Here is a 19,181-nt window from a genome sequence, read left to right as displayed (position 1 = left end):
GCAATCTTGAGAAAGAACAAAGTTGGAGGTATCATGCTCCTAATTTCAAACTATACTACAGAGCTACAATAATCAAAACAGTTTAGTACTGGCATAAAAACAGACACATAGATCAATGGAACAGAATAGAGAATGCTGAAATAAGCCCTCACTTAGATTAATTGACCATACATAACAAAGGAGGCAAGCCTATACAATGGAGAGATGACAGTCTTTTCAATAAATGGGAAAACTGTACAGGTAATACAAAAAATAAAAACAAACTGGACCACTATTATACCATATACAAAAATGAACTCAAAATGGAATAAGACTTAAATGTAAGACCTGAAACTATAAAACTCCTGAAGAAAACACAGATACTAAATTATTTGGCATCAGTCTGGGTAATATCTTTTTATTTCCCTTTTGAGCCAGGGAAATAAAAGCAAAAATAAACAAATGGGACCTCAACATACTGAAAAACTTCTAGATGGTGAAGGAAGCCACCAACAAAACAAAAAGACGACCTACTGAATATATTTGCAAATGATATATCTGATAAGGTATCCAAAAATTGCTCATACAACTTAATAACAAGAAAAGTAAAAATACAATAAAAAAGATAGGCAGAAGATATAAAGAGACATTTCTCCAAAGAAGACATACAGATGACCAACAGACATATGAAAAGATGCTCGACATCACTAATTATCAGGGATATGCAGATCAAAACCACAATGAGATACCACCTCAACACCAATCAGAATGGCTATTATCAAAAAGTCAACAAATAACATGTGTTGGAGAGGTTGTGGTGAAAAGACAAACCTTGTGCCCTGTTGGTGGGACTGAAAACAGTACAGACTCCTTTAAAAACTACAAATTTACCAGATGATACAGCAATTCAATTTTTAGGTATTTATCTGAAAAAAGCAAAACATTGAAGAGATATATGCACCCCTATGTTCATTGCAGCATTATTTACAATAGTTAAGATATGGAAGAAGCCTAAGTGTTCATCAGTAGATGAATGGATAAAGAAAACATGTATGTATGTATATCATGTGTGTGACTATTTAGATACACACACAATGGAATATCACTCAGCAATAAACAAGAATGAATTCTTGCCGTGTGCAATAACATGGGTGGACCTAGAAGATATTCTGATAAGTGAAGTAAGTCCGAGAAAGACAAACACTGTATGGTTTCACTTATATGTGGAATCTCAAAACTGCAAAACCAATGAGTAAACAAAACAGGCTTATAGAAACAAAGATCAAATTGACAGTTGCCAGAGGGGAGGAAGATGGCGTGGGGGGAAGCTGATGGGGAATATAGTCAATAATACTGTAACAAGTTTGTACAGTGAAAGATGATTATGAGACAGTGTGGTGATCACACTGTTAAGATATATAAATTTTGGACCACTGTATTGTATACCTGAAAATAATATAATAATGTATACCAACTATACTAAATTTTTTTACTTAAAAAAACTGGTTTAAAGTAATTCATAAAACAGGTAAAATATATTTTTGAGGAAGTGAAAGAATTATCATTTTCCAGAAAGGATGAAAAATGAGAAAGGTAAATAGCATTTATCAACTGAAAGAGCTATAACAAAGAGGAAAGACATGAAACAATTTCCCAAAGAAATATATGCTGCCTATACTTGAATATATAAAAATCTTTGCCTCGATTAAAAAGCTCGATTTATATATCTTGATTTATTATTCTTAATGAATGCTTCACTATTGGAAATTATATATTAATGTACTTAATTCCTGCCTTTATTATATGACCTACACTCTAATGTAAGGTGCGGGAAAGAACTTTGTCTAGTTCACCTTTGTAGTCCCAGCAGCGAGAACAGTACCTAGAATAAAGAAGACACTTACTTAATAGATATTGACTAAATGAATGAGCAATGAACCTTACCTAGAAATTGGTCAGAAGGTTTCAAAGGCAAAGAGATGATTGGACAGCATCTTAAAACCTCAACTTAAGAGTAAATTCAGTAGTGGTAGAAGGACATTTTAGGAAGCAAAATGAGAGAACAATATATTCAAAAGAAGGGAGCAGGGAGGCGGGAGAAGACGAAGAAGAGGGACTGGTTTGTTGAAGGAACACTGAAAGATAGCTCAGGGTAGCAGGAAGACTTGAAAGGTTTATTGCAACTAATTCATGACTTCCAATTTTAACCCATCAAAAATGGATTGTCCAATTAAGGTTTTATGAAAGGAGGGTGACAGGATACTGTCTGTTGGGGAATTATTCTTGAAGTACTGCAAAAACTGACTGGAAAAGCACTTGAGTTGGATCAAGAAGACCAATTAGGAACCTATTGTAACAGTCTAGGCAAGAAATCATAAAGTTGAAATCATAGTCTCATTGAAAGTAAGAAAGAGAAAATAAAATTAATGATTCTTCATTCACTGGAGCTCAGTTTACATGGGCCATCTCATTTATAGCACTTTATCCACTGAAGGCATTAAATGCTAATAGGCACACCTGTTCTCAACCTGAGCATCACTCAAGAATAGAACTCAAGCCAAGTAAAATGCAATTTTCTCAGTGTGAGACTTTAGCTAAAAACAAGTGAGCATAGCAGTACCTAATTGCTAGACTGGTGACTTTTTACCAGGCGGGGAGATCCATTTGAAGTAATAACAACAAAACAAAGTATTTTGTGGCAAATGTCTCTCCAAAGGAAATCTGGCTGAGGGGGAGGTCTGCAAAATCCAAATCTACTGCAAAGTAAAAAAAAAAAAAAAAAAAAAAAAGGCTTCCATGTTCTTGGGAATGGAACAAAAATTCAGTGTAAATGACCTTACACTTCCAAATTTGAATTGTACCCTGATTCGGGGAAGAAGTAGAATGGTAATTGCTGGCTTTTACTATGGTTCTAAAATATATAACTGATCATGTGATGCCATGACTAGGGACCCCTCTTCCAATCATATACTCCCCAGAGCCACAGTACAACTATGATGCCAGGACACAACAGTTTAGGGGTCTAGGTCGGTAAGGGCTGTCACAAATCATTTTTATTGAAATGAGTTAAAGTATGGAAGCTTGAGAATGTTATAGCCAATCAGGATTATTAATGTAAGACCACACTCACCCAGTGGCATTGTGCCACTCTTTCTTGGTTGTAAATGAAGGGGATGGAAGACCAGGTCATTGGAGATTTTCATAATACTGACTATTCCCATGGGAGGAAGGTGCAAATGTAATGGTTGCCATTAAAAAAAAAAAAAAAAAAAAAAAAAAAACAAAACAAAACTGGGAGTGGGGAGGTTGATAGTCATTGACCACAGGAAGATTATTTTGAATTTCTCTAAAGATAATAAAAATCTTTAGAATCTGATCCCAACCTCCTCTTTTTCCTCCAAGAACTCTGCCCAGGACACACTTGATGTGTGATACTGTTGGAACATGGTGCACCTCTTTAAATTGTTTCTGTTGCCCAAAGTCTCTTTCTTCCTCTCTGCCTTCCAGTGTCTTTGAAGTGCTTTCTGACTCTCCTAGGGAGAGCCACACCCCATAACCTCCTCACACACTGCTCACTGCAGAACTTACCTTGCTTTGTGAGATTTATGTGTGAAGGGTCTATCTCCCTAAAAGACTACAAGGCCTTTAAGGGGAGCAATTCTTAACGTTTGCTGTGTGTCTAACTCATAGCAGTGCTCAATGTTTAAAGAATGTTTAGTAAATATTGAAGTAGTAATATCAGGAAGTGTTAAATTTGTGATTTTTTTTTTATGTCACAAGCCTAATGAAAAAGATTTTAAACATTTTTTTTGACGTGTCTTTTCTTCTGTTGGAAAGAATTATCAAAATTTTTTTTTTACATTTCTGAAGCTAAACTTTGTGGTGATGTCATGATTGAAGATTAATAAAAGTGTCCTTACTCTCAGGTTGCTCACAGCACAATGAGACGCATACTTATCCCCAGCCTTTTGATCAAATTGTGTGTGTACACATATACACTTCACAATGAGCTGCAGAACAATTACAGTACATTAGGATAGTCTGAAACGAGGTCATGGCATCCAAACTACACACCAAGAGCAGAGCTGAGAAAAGTGAAAATTAAATCTATTGTTAATTATTATTAGAGATGGGAGCCTAGAGACTTCCTAATTTAGACAGACAGTAGCTTAAACTTGCTTCTCAGATTCGAGTCATATTCTGTTATAGGCTTGGAAAGATCTCTGACTAAATCCTCTGAGAAAATGGAAGTCTTCGATTCCACATATAATCTTCTCTTCCCAATTAAATTGAAACACTTGACAGTTCAACCTTCAGATTGCTTAAAAGGCAGGGTTTTCTCATCCTGAATCTGAGGCTCAGTATTCAGGATTAAGTCAGCAGTAGGAGATGGACTCTTAAGAAAGCAGATGAATGCTATCTACTGATTGCCCTGTGAGAGTGAAATACATGATGGAAAGGAGGAGAAATAAATGGCACTGATAAGAGAAAATAATTTAGTATCTGAAGGTCTTGGAAACTAGCTTCACTTATGACAAGCATCTCAGACCAAGTGCTCTGACCTGTCTGATGCTGTAGCAAGAGACAAGATTTCCAAATACTGGATTGGAAGACAAGCAGAAACTGTGGGTGCATTCATCAGGATATTTCAAATATCCTGGCTTAGGGCATATTTGAAGGGCTGCTGAGGTTTGTTCTTTGACTCTAGTCAACACCAGAAGACCTATCATGGATTCAGAATGAGAGGCTGTATGGAGCAATGGAAAAAGCACAGACTATGGAGTCTGTCAGACCTAGGCTAGTTTACCTTTGAATAAGTCACTCTACTTTTCTGAGACTCCATTTCCTGTCCACAAAATGGATATAGTAGTAATTCACTATGTTTTTGCTTACTCACATGCTACTTACTGTAACTTCAGTGAATGGTGGTAGTTATTGATATCTTATTGGTAGAGGTTAAGACTAACCTCTGAACCAGATATACCCGGACCAAAATTCTGGTCTCTAGCATTCAAAAAATTTGTGATCTTGGAAAAATTATTTCACCTGTTTGGTTTCTTAACTTATAAATGGATGTAATAATAATTACAAAAATAACAGCCTCATAGGTTTGTAGTGAGGATCAAATGAGATGATACACTTAACCTTCTCAGTACAATACCTACCGTGTAGTAAGTGTTCAATAAAAGTTAGCTATCACCATCAACTCCATCCACAGAATAACTGTCAGATATCTGCTCCTTTCACCATTGACATGATCTAGGCAGAGTGTAGGGGTTTTTTATGTTAAATTTCATCTAGTTACAATGGCATTAAAAGCAGGCATGACCTACCCAGCACTGCCAGTTTTGTAGCAGATTTTTCTATCTTACCTCTCAAGCCTGACACAAAGTGTACCCAATAATTCCATTTTCCCTGACTGGTATCTCATATAGGTAAAATTCTTTCCCAGAAATTATGGTACCTCATTGAGCTGATGACTTTAGGAGTCTGGATTGGTTGGTATAACAAAGGAGTTGAATTAAGCAGAGGTATAGGACTTGTATCAGCAGCCTCATCATAATGACACCATTTACTGACCAGTGTCTATATTCCAGACACTGTGTACTTCATGTGTGTAATCTGATGCCTTTAACCTATTCTCTTGCAGAGAATGGCAGGAGGAAAATGAGCAGAAAATGTCACTGAGTTGAGACCTGTGAAGAACACCTTGATTTTGGAATATGCCTTGAATGTTGTCAGTTTCCTGCTTTTCTCAAATGGTTTTCTTCTCAAGAATTCCCTCTTTACTTGGAAATATCTCATCTGTGCTTCAAGACTCTACCTGCATGGCACCTTATCCATGTGATGGCTCCTTATTCATCCTCAGCTGCCACTCCTCTGTATTCCCCCACACCTTCCCATAATGTTTTTATAATTACTAGCTGTGTTATAATTGTTTGCTAAGTTGTCTACCTGCACTATAAGCCATAACTTCATTAGAGGAAAGAATGTCTTATTCATGTTTCTATCCTTAGTATCTAGCACAAGGCTTAGCAAATAGTAAGTGCAAAGCATACATTGGTTTTCGAAGTACAATTGACCTTTGAACAATGCGGGGACTGAGGTGCCAAACCCCTTGCACAGTCATAAATCTGCACATAACTGTTGACTCCTCCAATACTTAACTACTAATAAATAGCCTATTGTTGGTTGGAAGCTTTACTGATAACATAGTTGATTAATATATATTTAGTATTGTATATATATATTACTGTATTCTTATAATAAAGCTAGAGAAAAATATTAATGGAATCATAAGGAAAAGAAAATACATTTACAGTATTTACTGAAAAAAATCACATAAGTGGACCCGGGCATTTCAAAACCCGTGTTGTTCAAGGGTCAGCTCTACACAAGTTTGCCTTTGAGACACTTCCACCTGCGATGTTAGTGCCCCTTCCTCTCCTGGCACAAACATCCCAGCATCAAAATGGATCTCTGTCTTAAATCCTGCTTGCAAAGGACCAACTATTATTGGTAAACTGTAAAAAAAAAATCCTCCTCTTGTATATAAACAAATGGCAAGAGCCATTGAAATTTATGAAATATATTGTTGAATTGAATAATTAGACATGTAATTAATGGATTTGACCTATGAATGAGAATGAAGTCTGGGTGCCCTGTAATCTCCACAGTTATTTTCTATATGAAGCTAAATTCATGCCCACCAGATTCCAGTGCCCAGCCAGGGAAGTCCACCATAGGGCTCTCTGGGGGAAGTGCCTCTTGGCCTTGGAACTGCAGGAAATTTCATTCCTCTTTTAATAAACCATCAGCTTCTTCCCTCTTCTAGTGCCTCCCTCAGGTCTGACTAGCTCCAAGTTTGTATCCTCAGCAAAGTAAACTGTGAAGCAGACTAAAAACCAAGGATCCGAGAGAATTCCAGGATGCCCTCTGTGCCATGGCTTTGCTCCCCCCATATGGTCAAAACACAACTGTCTCAAAATGAAAGAAAGGAATACAAGCAAGGGTTAACTCCATCTCCTAAGTGCCGCAGTGATTTTTAAACAGATAAAGGCAAGGAGTGAACGCTTGGAAAGCCTGCTCCCTTGGGCTGTCACCTTCAGAAAGTCCTCTAAATGCTGCAGCAAGTGCAACACAACCTGCTGTCTAATCCCAGGCATTTAAAGTTAGCAGCAGAGACCAATATAACCAGGGGACTGTGGTTTATTGAACAATTACTGTAATCCAGTGCTTATCTTATTTATATCATTAATCCTTTAGACAGTCCATTTAGATAAGCACTATGATTATGACTGTTTTACAGATATGGAGAAAATTTGGCCTTTCTCTCAGATATAATCTAGCACTGAGTTCCCCAGTCTTTAGAATTTTACAGAGCAGTATAACTTCCTAACAAAATTTAAGATTGTTAATTTTACTAAAAGTGGATAGTTTTTAAAAAGCAGGAACTGCCATCTATAATTAATATCATTTAATAAAAAATGACATTTGCTGACATAAAAGAGCACAATCTAAGAATAAGAGGGAGTCCTTTAAATTAAATGTATCTATCTGAATGGAAAACCTGCATACTTTACTATCCAGCAATTCTACCTCTAAGTATTTATCTGGGAATGACTTTTGTCAACATACACCAAGAGACATGTATAAATGTGTTCATAGCAGCCCTGTTCATATTAGAAGTAACTGGGAAACAATCCAAGTAGCCATCTACAGGAGAATGGATAAATATGCTGCTTATTTACATAATTAAATAATATCTGTAGTAGTCAGGGTAAGTGAACAACAGCTGCATGTGAAGTATAGGGATACTAATAAAAGATTGGTAAAAATTCCTGAAAGATTATATACAACAAGATATACTGTTTATAAAGTAAAACTTTATGATATACTTTTTAGGATTAGATGTAAATGCCTATGTACATATAATTGTGTGTTTCTATTTTTATAATTCCTTAAAGAATAAAATATCACAAATGAAGAAGGCATGAGAAAGAATTATATGTATAGATGTAAGTTATGGTCAAGCTCTAGTTCCTATGTTGGATAGGAGATAGACTGTATTTATTGGATTCTATTGTTTCAAATATACATGGGTTATGCATAGGCAGATAATAGGAATGTGTCACAGAGTAACTATAAGTATTAATGCATTCATGTCACCTAAGCTCTAAAGGCAAACACAGCACAACACAACAAAACAAATCCCTCAGTGTATTCTTTTTTCCTCCATTTTCCTAAGGACCATTTAAAAATTATATTATGGAACAACATTAGGCAGTGTGTAAATCTACTTTTAGAACAGTGATCTAGACCAAACAATTCAATTTTCCAAGATATTGAGTTGTAAGGATCGCCCTGGAGTTCAGATGGCACTAAAACCTTTACTAGAAAGTTTGGATGAGAGACAGAGAAAGAAAACATCAGCTAAACACAGGAAAAACAGGTGAGAATTGGTCAGGTTGAGAAATGTTTAGACAGTGTAGAGAAGACGGCCAGAGACACCGAGTAGGAAATAGGTGTAGGGAAAGTTGGGAAGAATATAATTACGTGTGAAAAGTACTGCTGCTATTATTGCTTATTAATTTATATCTTCTTCTTGTCTGACACAGGAAATTTACTCTGATGTAGAGGGAAGAGTTAACAAAAAGCCTTAGTTCTCTTGGACTTCCCTTCAACTTTACAGGACAGAAAGTCTCCACTTATTCTACTTACCAGCAGGACTTGTATGGGGAGACCTACAAAAGTCACAACCTTCTTACAAAAATGCTGCAATGATAAATCTACCTGCTTGTTCAGTGGTTGATCTCAATACATCACTACCCTAAAGTCTTCTGTCACTCTCCACAGATTTGGCTTGCCTGCCTGCCCAGCCTCATCAACCACCCCTCCCTCAGAGGCACCTTACACCAGTCTTCCTAAGTGGGTTACTGGTTTTAACTGTATTACGTACCCTCCACCTTTGCATGTGTAGTTTTGTCTGGAAAGCCATTTCCCTCTTTGTTATGTAGGTGACACCATCAATTATCTAGTACTTATGAAGGTATACCATCTCCAGGAAACCTTCCTTAACCATCTGGGGAGATAGGCTCACCCTCTATCTACCTCTATCATATTATTTACAGTAATTTTTGGTTTACATTTTGGTCTCTGCTCCATACTGAGAGTTCTTTGAGGGAGAGATTTATGCTATTGGATCCATAACACTCAAATACTGTTTTGAATGATGTTAAGTATGTTAAGTATGTTATACTTATATCCCCGCCACCTAACATGAGCCCAATGTATATGGTGTTCAATAAATACTTGTCAAATGGTTGGAATGTCAAGGATAACTCTATAGCCAAAAGTAATTTCATCAAGTAAAGGCAGGTTTACTTTAATCTGAACAGCAGTAGATTCAGTAGGTAAATCGGCTAGTGGATAGGTTCAGAGAGAGCCTAGTGTCTTGTCAGGGAAGCTGTGGGAGAAATTTAAGCATTAAATTAAAAAATTTTTTAAATTGTTTAAAATTTTAAAAAATTAGTGTATATTGTATTCTGCCAATGCTCTCTGGCTGTCCTTCAGACTCAGTTTCCAGGGCATTTTGACAGTGGCTTCTGTTAATCAGCTCTGAGCCATGCAGGCAGACAGAACAAGACAGGATTCTAGGTCCTGACTCACAGGCATGCCCACTGCATCTCAGTCTCTGAAGTAGGCAGTTCGGCTGTATATACTAGGTGGGCCTTCCTGACCCAGTGTGCCAGAATTTCATTCCATAGTGGCTCTTTCAGATGCAAAGGGACTTGTCACTAGATAGGTGATGTATTTTCAATACACAGCAATTTGAAGCATCCTCTTTGGTTTCTTTTGGGGGAACAGTTGCAATAGTGCTTTTAAAATGCCAGTGAATCATCTCTAACTAGAGCCTAAAATTATATGATGAAGCCATCTGTATTGCACTGGGAAAATATCATGTGGCATAATTAATTCATTGGATGTGATGATTACTTAGAATCGCAGAAATACAGTTTTCAAAGGGTTCTCATGAGGCCTTGTCGAAAATTCCCAGATTTCTCCACAGACCTGTATTTAAACTTACCAAAAGCATAATTACTCCATCCTTTAGATTTAGTCAGAACTTAAATATTTGCCACTAATGAGCTTGTGAAATTAGACAAGTAACTTAATCTCTCCAGGCATTAGTATGCCATTTTTAAAAGTGAGAGAAAGAATGTACCCTTTTTTTCAAATGCTGCCACTCTGATTCCAAGGGTCTGTATAAGGCCCTACATGCTACTGGGAAAGCTAGGACTGCCTACAATACATAGCATTCTCCTCCCATACTGTTTAAAATAAAGCAATCTACTATTTTCTCTTATGTTTCTGTCTTTGATTTTATTAGGGAAACAAACGAACAAAAAATAACCACAAGATTTGACATTAAAGTCAGAATCACTAGAACAATGTCCTAACTAATTCTTGATTTAATAGTCATTAAATTAACCAACTTCATTGAGAAGTAATCCAGTATAGCAACTACAGGATTTTGAGTCAGAAGATATGATTAGAATGATGGCTCAGGCGATCACCATCTGTGATAACTCTCAGTAAGTCACAGAGTTATTTATCACCTGGACTGCAGGTATAACAATAGTTTTCTCACAAAGCACCTTAGCCTGGGCTCCATAGGAAGCAGAGCTTGAGACAAAATTTTATGTGGGAGCGCTCTACCAGAGTGTGATTCTGAAAGCAGACCCAAGGGACAGGGGAGCAAAGCAGAAAAAGAGTAAGAACAGTGCAGAAATGTGTTATTGACTTGTTGCTTGATCCAAGACCATATGAGAAGCCATACAAAATACATCTCAGATTTATCGAGAGCGCTAAGGAAAAAGCATTTGTCCATTGGCTTTGAGGGGGACAAAAGTTTTACCACTCCAAAAAGTGCCTTTTGGGCTGTTGATTTTAAGCTGGTTATTAATAAACAAAGATTCAGGAAAAACCTTTGATCCTCACCCTTTCTGCCTAAAGGAATTCATGTAGAAAAACCTTCTGGAAAAGAACCTTAGCACAATCACCTTAACATAATCACATTAGCACATATTAATTAGTACATATGTGATAGGAAGAAATCTAACAAAGCCTTTTCCCCTCAGTGTCCCTTTGTTTCTGGATGGCTCAGCAAGAATTTGTTTGCTACACGTTTACTCTTTCTCTGCCACCTCTGAATTACCTACTTCTCCTTTGGATTACCGACCCCTGCTCCCACCTTCTCCTTGGTCCAGAATAGCATATGAGCCTCGAGTGCTCAACATGTTTTGGATAATATATCTTATGGCACCATTGCAGGTACATCCATAATAACGTCTGCATTTTCTTTTGTTAATCTGTCTCTGTTAATTTATTAGACCCACTAGAAGAAATTAGAAAATTGGAAGAAACATATTTTTTTTTTTGCTATCCCACAGTTTTGGGGAGTCAGCCAGAAGCATTCACTGACTGAAACACTGCTAGCTCCTTGGACTACTGCAGCTAAGAAGTCATGGAAATCTGACCACAGCCAGCAGAGATAATAAACATTCTTACCCTGTCAGCCTCTCTGACTGCTTGTCTCTAGGTGGAAGTTCGAAGTGATGAAAGTCCTTTTTCTCCCTTTCTAAATTTAGATTGGCAGGAGAATATATTTGTGAAACTGGTTTTTGGGCAAATGTGACTCTAATAAATATTTTGTTAGAGTACTCTTGTCTTCTGTTGACCCTCTTTCTCCCAGAGATAGTCTCTCTCTACAAGCTAGATGATGCATATGCATTTGATGGGCAGCAGAATAGAATGTGGATCCAGGCTTAGGGAACCTTAAGCCTTATTCTGTTCATAGAGAGGAAAGCATGAGATTCCCTGTGTTTTGGAATAGGTGTTTTAAACCCCCCATGCCCATCTTTATTTAGGCTAAGTCTAAGAATAAACCGTTTGGCTTGTAAGGGTTGCATCTTTTGCACTCTGTGGAAGCTTCCTACTTCATTGTTTTAGCTGCAAGAAGCTTAATGGTTTAAGTTGCTGTTAAAATTCCAGCATCAATATGCAGATGATGGATTTTTTGAATTTGAAAAAACTCATAAACTGAAAATTTTTTGAGAGCTCTCATATTGATATAATGACTAACCATTAAGATTCCCTTAATAAGATGGAAGGGCAGCAATTAGAACAAAACATCAAAGTCCGTTCAGACCCCTTCCTATTTGTCTTCAAACATTTCCAGATATTGTAAAAACAAAACAAACAACAAAACAAACAAAAGCAGGACATTGGAAGTATAATTGCCTTGTGCTTAAGAAGAAAAAAGACTGAAGGAAGAGTTAAGAGACTCTTCCCAACAAAGTAGAAGTTTTTTAAAAGATTGAGATAAAAAATAAAGAAAATATTGATAGAAGTGGAACAAAAAGGAAACAGAGAAAGGTCACAGAACTCATTCCAGCAAGATATTAGATACCTTTAGATAATTATTAATAAATGGGGTAAATGAAACAGATATTGATGGAGTTAAAACAAAGATTTTAATATAGCACTATCTAAGTAAGGTTGGGTTAGCCAAAGAGAACATCTGCTAATCTTCCAACATTAAAGGGCCCCAAACAAGTTCGTTTTTTTTAAACTCAAATTTAGAGAAATTAACAAAAAAATAAACTAGAAAGCAGAGATTACAATAAGAAACCTGACAAAATATTTTTAAAGGATTTAATATGATTTTGATCAGAAATTTAGCAAAATTGGAAGCTGATTTTTTCAAGTCTGATAGAAATTTTTTTAAGCCTCCTAAGCTCTCCTGGCAGGCTAATCAGGAATGTAAATACAACCCACGACTTTTTGTTTGAAATATTGTTGATTTTTAAAACATCTTTTTGAGATATAAACTTGTTGCTCTTAAACTACTTAAAACAATTATGTCTTTGTAAGCAGAACTAAAACATTTATCTTTTTTCCTCCTATCTGATTCATCAAGAATTTGGAAACTCTTAAATATTCTTATATTCATGAGATTATGATTATTTGGATAAATTCAATAAGAATCTGTTCTCTTTACAACAGGACACAACTGGAACCTGGTTTATTACCAAGGTTTGACGGGATTTCATGTTTGAGAGAGACAAGCATAGACTTGAGTATGACCAGAAAGCTTTAAGGAATTAAGATTGACGTTGGATGCCAATAAAACCCCTTGGGAAAAGAACCTAATGCCTTTATTATAGAGTTCACAGTAATCTTTCCAGGTAAGTAATGAAGGTTTCTTCCTGGGAGATGTGGAGAACCTCAGGATATGTTGGAGGAACTCCAGAAGAGAGGAATTAACTCAAAACTAAAGGTACTACAGGCAAAGTTGATGGCAAGTATATGGTTTGGCCTCTTAGCTTTGAGAAGTTAATAGTTTAATCTGGAGATTTCTTATGAAAAATATAGCAAATTTAAAAAGGGACTATAAGAACAATTGCTAATCTTATACCTATGCAAATAATCGGACCAACTTTATTGAAACTAGACTTATGTTACAAAGAAATTAGCCTTAATTTGGCTCTCTTTTATAAAAATGAGGATTATTTTAGATTAAAAATTATTTTTCAATAGAAATTATAATACACACATGTGATATTAATTTCTAATTCAATTAGTTGTCTTAAAGTTTTGTTTCTCACCTATACACTAGATTGAATCCTGAATTCTTTTAGTTTACTCAAGTTTTTGGCTGTAAACTTCCAAATTTAACTTTTTCCATCTTTTTACTTGGAATTATTGAACTAAAACTGCCTTTTTCCTGAGACTTACAATTGCAAACTACAGCTAAATGATTTGATATAAACTTCAGAGAAATCGCCATAATAGCTCATGCTTAGACAATCTTTATGAATAGTGCTGTATAAGCCACTAAAATGTGTGCTTGAACACTCAATGACATCAACAGATATTCAATTGCAAACCAAGAAAATCCATCAGATTGTGACTGCCTACTTCATTTCATCAAGAGAAGCTTTGAAACATGGCAACCACAAACCAAAAATCTATAAAAGATATTTAAAAAATTCAAACATAACACTATAAAAAGTCGACATTCAAGAGAACAAGAAAATAAAAACTGAACAGAGAAGAATTGCTAAAACAATCAGAAAACAATGAATAAAATGGAAATAACTACATACCCTCAATAACTACTTTAAATGTAAATGGACAAAATGCTTCAATCAAAAGATAGAGACAGTGACTAAATGGATAAAAAAATAAAAACGGCCCATACACATGCTGTTTATGAGATTTGTTTAGACTGAAAGACACACATAAACTGAGAGTGAAAGGATAGAAAATATATTTATTGTGAATGGAAATTTTTTAAAAGTTATATGTTCTAGTATAGAACACATTAGGCCACAAAACAAGTATCAATAAATTTAAGAAGACTGAAATCATACCATCATCTTCTCTGATCATAGTGATATGAAGCTAGAAATTAATTACAAGAGAAAAATAAAAAACACACAAATACGTGAAGGCTAAATAACATGCTATTAACAATGAATAGGCTAACAATGAGATCAAGGAAGAAATTAAATGGTACCTTGAGACAAATGAAAATTAAAACACAATGCCTCCAAATTTATGGGACACAGCCAAAGCAATCTTAGAGGGAAACTCATAGCAATACAGGTCTACCTCAAGAAATTAGAAAAATCTCAGAGTCTAACTTATACCTAAAAGAACTAGAAAAATAACAACAAAAGAATAACAACAAAAGAAGCCCAAAGTAAATTTTTAAAAGACAATTATAAACATTACAGTAGAAATAAATAGTCTAATAAAAACAATGCAAAATACCAATGAAACCAAGAGCTGGTTCTTCAAAAAGATAGACAAAATTGATAAAACTTTAGCCAGACTCGAGAAAAAAAGAGAGCTTAATAATTCAGAAATGAAAGAAGTGATGAAAACACCACAGAAATACAAAGGATTATAAGATACGAGAAACATAAAATATGCCAAAAAATTGGACACACTGGAAGAAATGGATAAGTTTCAAGAAACATATACTCTTCCAAGATTGAATGAGGAAAAAAACATAAAATCTAAATAGGTAAATATATACTGACAAAGTAAAATTAGTAATCAAAAACTCCCAACAAACAGAAGCCCTAAATAAGATGGCTTCACAGGTGAATTTTACAAAACATTCAAAAAAGAATGAATACCTATCCTTCTCAAACTATTTTAGAAAACTGAAGAGGAAGGAAGGCTCCCAAACTCATTTTACAAAACCACCACTACCCTGATTCCAAAACCGAACAAAGATACTACAAAAACAGAAAATTATAGGTCAATTTCCATAATGAACATAGATGCAGAAATCCTCAACAAAATTTTAGCAAACTATATCCAGCAATACATTAAAAAGATCGTACACCATGATCAAATGGAATTTATTTCTGGGATACAAATCTGGTTCATTATCAGCAAACCAATTAAGTAATATCCCATATAAACAAAATCAAGTATGAAACTCGTATGATCATATTAATAGATGCAGGAAAAGCATTTCACAATTTAACATTCATTTATGATGAAAACTCTTAGCAAAGTGGGGATTGAGGGAACATACTTTAACATAACAAAGGCCATATATGGCAAACTCACAGCTCACATCAAACTCAATGGTGAAAATCTGAAAGCTTTTTTTTCTAAGATCAGGAATAAGACAAGAGTGTCCACTTTCACACTTCCATTCAACATAGTATTGGATGCTTTAGCCACAGCCATCAGACAACAAAAAGAAATAAAAGGCATCCAAATGGGAAAGGAAGAGAGAAAACTATCATTATTTACAGATGACATACTATGTATAGAGATCCTTAAAGATTCCACCGAAAACTATTAAAACAAATGAATTCAGCAAAGTAGCAGGACACAAAATTAACATTCACACTGGCTGTATTTTTATACAGTGATAATAAACTATCAGAAACAGAAATTAAGAAAACCAATTTACAACTCCATCAAAAAGAAAAAAAAATTAGGAATAAATTTAACTATAAGTTAAAAGGTCTCAGAAAATTATAAGATTGAATTAAGAGATTGAAGAATTTACAAATAAATAGAAGAATATACCCTGTTCATGAATAGGAAGAATTAACATTGTTAAAATGTTCATTCTACCTAAAGTAATCTACAGATTCAATGTAATCCATATCAAAATATCAATGGAATTTTTTTTTACAGAACTAGAATAATCCTAAAATATATGTGGAACCACGAAATATCCCAAATAGCCAAAGCAATTTTAAGAAAGACCAAAGTTGGAAGTATCATACTACCGGATGTCTGTACTATAAGGCTATAGCAACCAAAACAGCATGGTACTGGCATGAATAAAACACATAAAGATCAATAAAACTGAATAAAGAGCCCAGAAATAAACACATGCCTATGTGGTCAATTAATCTATGACAAAGGAAGCAAGAATGTACAATGGGGTAAGATAGTCTCTTCAATGAATGGTGCTGGGAAAACTGGACAGCTACATGCAAAAGAAAAGAAAAAAAAACTAGACCACCTTGTAACATCATATATAAAAACAAACACAAAATGGAGTAAAGACTTAAATATTAGACCTGAAACCATAAAACTTTTAGAGTAAATATAGGCAGTAAACTCTTTGACATTACTCTTAGCAATATTTTTTTGGATATGTCCTCCTTAGGCAAGCGAAAGAAAAGGAAAGAAACTAATAGGAATACATCAAATTAAAAGTTTTTGCACAGCATAGGAAACCACCAACAAAATGAGAAGACAAACTACTGAATGGAAGAAGATATTTGCCAATAATACATCTGATAAAGTTACTATCCAAAATATATGAATAATTCATACAACTTAACACCAAAATCCTATGTTTAAAACATGGACAGAGAACCTGAATAGACATTTCAGAGGACATACAGATGGCCAACAGGCATCTGAAAAGATGTTAACATTGCTAAACATCAGGGAAATGCAAACTTAAAACTGCAATGAGATATCACCTCACATCTGTCAAAATAGCTATTATCAATAAATCAACAAACAACTGTTGGCAAGGATGTGAAGAGACGGGAACCTCCATGCACTCTTAGTGGGATTGTAAATTGGTGCAGCTGTTATGGAAAATAGTTCGGAGGTTCCTCAAAAATTAACAATAGAATTACTTTATGAGCCAGGAATTCCAATTCTGAGTATTTATCCCAAAAAATCTAAAACACTAATTCAAAAAGATATATGCACCCCTATGTTCATTGCAGTATTATTTACAATAGCCAAGATATGCAAGAAAGCTAAATATCCTTCAGTTGATGAATGGAAAAAGAAGCAGTCATACATATTATATACAATGGCATATTACTCAGCCATAAAAAATGAAATTTTACCATTTGTGACAATATAAATGGTCCTAGAGGATATTATGCTAAGTGAAATAAGTCAAAGAAAGACTAAACCATATGATTTCACTTACATGTGAAATCTGAAAAACAAAATAAAACAAACAAATTCATAAATATAGAGAACAAATTGGTGGTCATGAGATAGCATAGGATGGGGGGGATGAGTGAAGAAGGTATAAATGATTAAGAACCACAAAATAGCAGTTATAAAAATACTCATGGGGTTATAAAGTACAGACAGCATAGGGAATATAGTCAATAACTATGTATGGTGTTAAATGGGTACTAGACTTTTTGAAGTGATCATTTCATAAGTATATATCTAATTACTATGTTGTATACATGAATCTAATATTGTATGTCAACTGTAATTGAAAAACAAAATTAAACGCATACACACAAGATGCTTTGAACCTAACCTCCAGAAATCTTGATGTGAAGCTCTTCAGGCTTGGAATCTGGGTTTATAATTTTCTCTAAAAATTAACCTTTTTCTTTTGTTTCCATAGAAATGCCTCTTAAATATTTGACTACTTGCTTACACAATATAGGCCTATCTTTGGAAGCCCACTCATATCACTGCTTCCTGAAAGAAGACACAACTTTTTAACTGAACTGACTTATTCTCAGGACTGACTGGTTCAATAAAACATGGAGAAACCTACCAACTTGTTTTTTTTTTTAAATGTGAAACCTACGTAAATTTTCAAAGGTGGAACTGAGGGGGACCAAAGCTTTGCAACCCCAAAATGTGCCTTTTGGCTTACTGATCTTAAGCTGGTTATTAAGAAACAAAACACTCAGAATGAATCTTTGACTGTGCCGTTTCCTGTCTAGAGGAATTCAGATAGAAAAAGCTGCTATAGGAAAATAACCTTAGATAATCATTTTAGCATATACTTCTTAGCACATATGGATTAGCACATAAGTGATTGAAAGAAAGAACTCTGACAAAGCCCTTTTCCCTGTTGTTCCACTGTTTCTGGATGGACCAGCAAGAATTTGCTGCTACCCACTTGCTCTTTTTCAGCTACCTATGAACTACCTACTTCCCCTCTGGATTCCCAGACCCCTGCCCCACAACTTCTTTGCTTAGAATGGCATGTAAGCCTCAACTACCCAATGTGCTTTGGGTCTCATATCTTATAACACCCCTGACACATACGGCCATAATAAACTTTGTACATTTTCTTCTGTTAATCTGTCTTTGTTGATTATTAGCACTGCTGGAAAAAATTGAAAGGTAGGAGGAAAATTATATTTTTTTGCACCTGCACAGCTTCTATTTCCCATTGGTAAAATTTTCACTGTAGTTAACTGTTTCATATCTCTGGTTTGTGCATGTGTAAGTATCAAGTGGCTCCCACAGGTGACTTGCTTCCTGACTGTGGGGCAAAGCAAGGGGTAAGCGGTATGAGCCTGACGAGTCAATTTATAATTGTATGAAGATGTTTGGAACCTGCACTGGACTGACTAGTCAAAGAAACCATGGTGGAATAAGGGGTATAGCTGAGAAGATTTCTATCAGTGCATAAGAGATGTTTGCTATATTTACCCCTTGCACCTCTCCAAACCATTTGTGCCCTCATCCAAGTCATTTATTGTGGAGGCTCCTTCTAGAGGGTGGGCAGCCACAATCTCTGCAATATGAGGACTAGGAAAATAAAAGAAGCTGGAGCCCCATGTCTGCAACAGCTCACATGGCTATAACTGGTATTCATCATCCTCTCCCCTACTACCCATTTTAGTTAATCGATGTTGGTCGTA

General features: G+C 35.3%; 1 long non-coding RNA gene across 1 annotated transcript in view; it reads left to right on the top strand.

The window, feature by feature from the left end:
• The window catches only part of LOC118602803, a 249,984-nt gene extending 238,104 nt beyond the window's left edge, over positions 1-11,880 (top strand). The window contains exon 9 of the long non-coding RNA XR_004950800.1: positions 5,630-11,880. This is a non-coding gene — a long non-coding RNA (uncharacterized LOC118602803). The remainder of the gene's footprint in view (positions 1-5,629) is intronic.
• Positions 11,881-19,181: the final 7,301 nt, after the last annotated feature.

Source organism: Rousettus aegyptiacus, unplaced genomic scaffold, assembly GCF_014176215.1.
Source record: "Rousettus aegyptiacus isolate mRouAeg1 unplaced genomic scaffold, mRouAeg1.p scaffold_m13_p_5, whole genome shotgun sequence".
NCBI classification, from domain to species: domain Eukaryota; kingdom Metazoa; phylum Chordata; class Mammalia; order Chiroptera; family Pteropodidae; genus Rousettus; species Rousettus aegyptiacus.
Note: the sequence above shows the minus strand (reverse complement) of the source record. Positions and strands in the feature narration are given on the sequence as shown.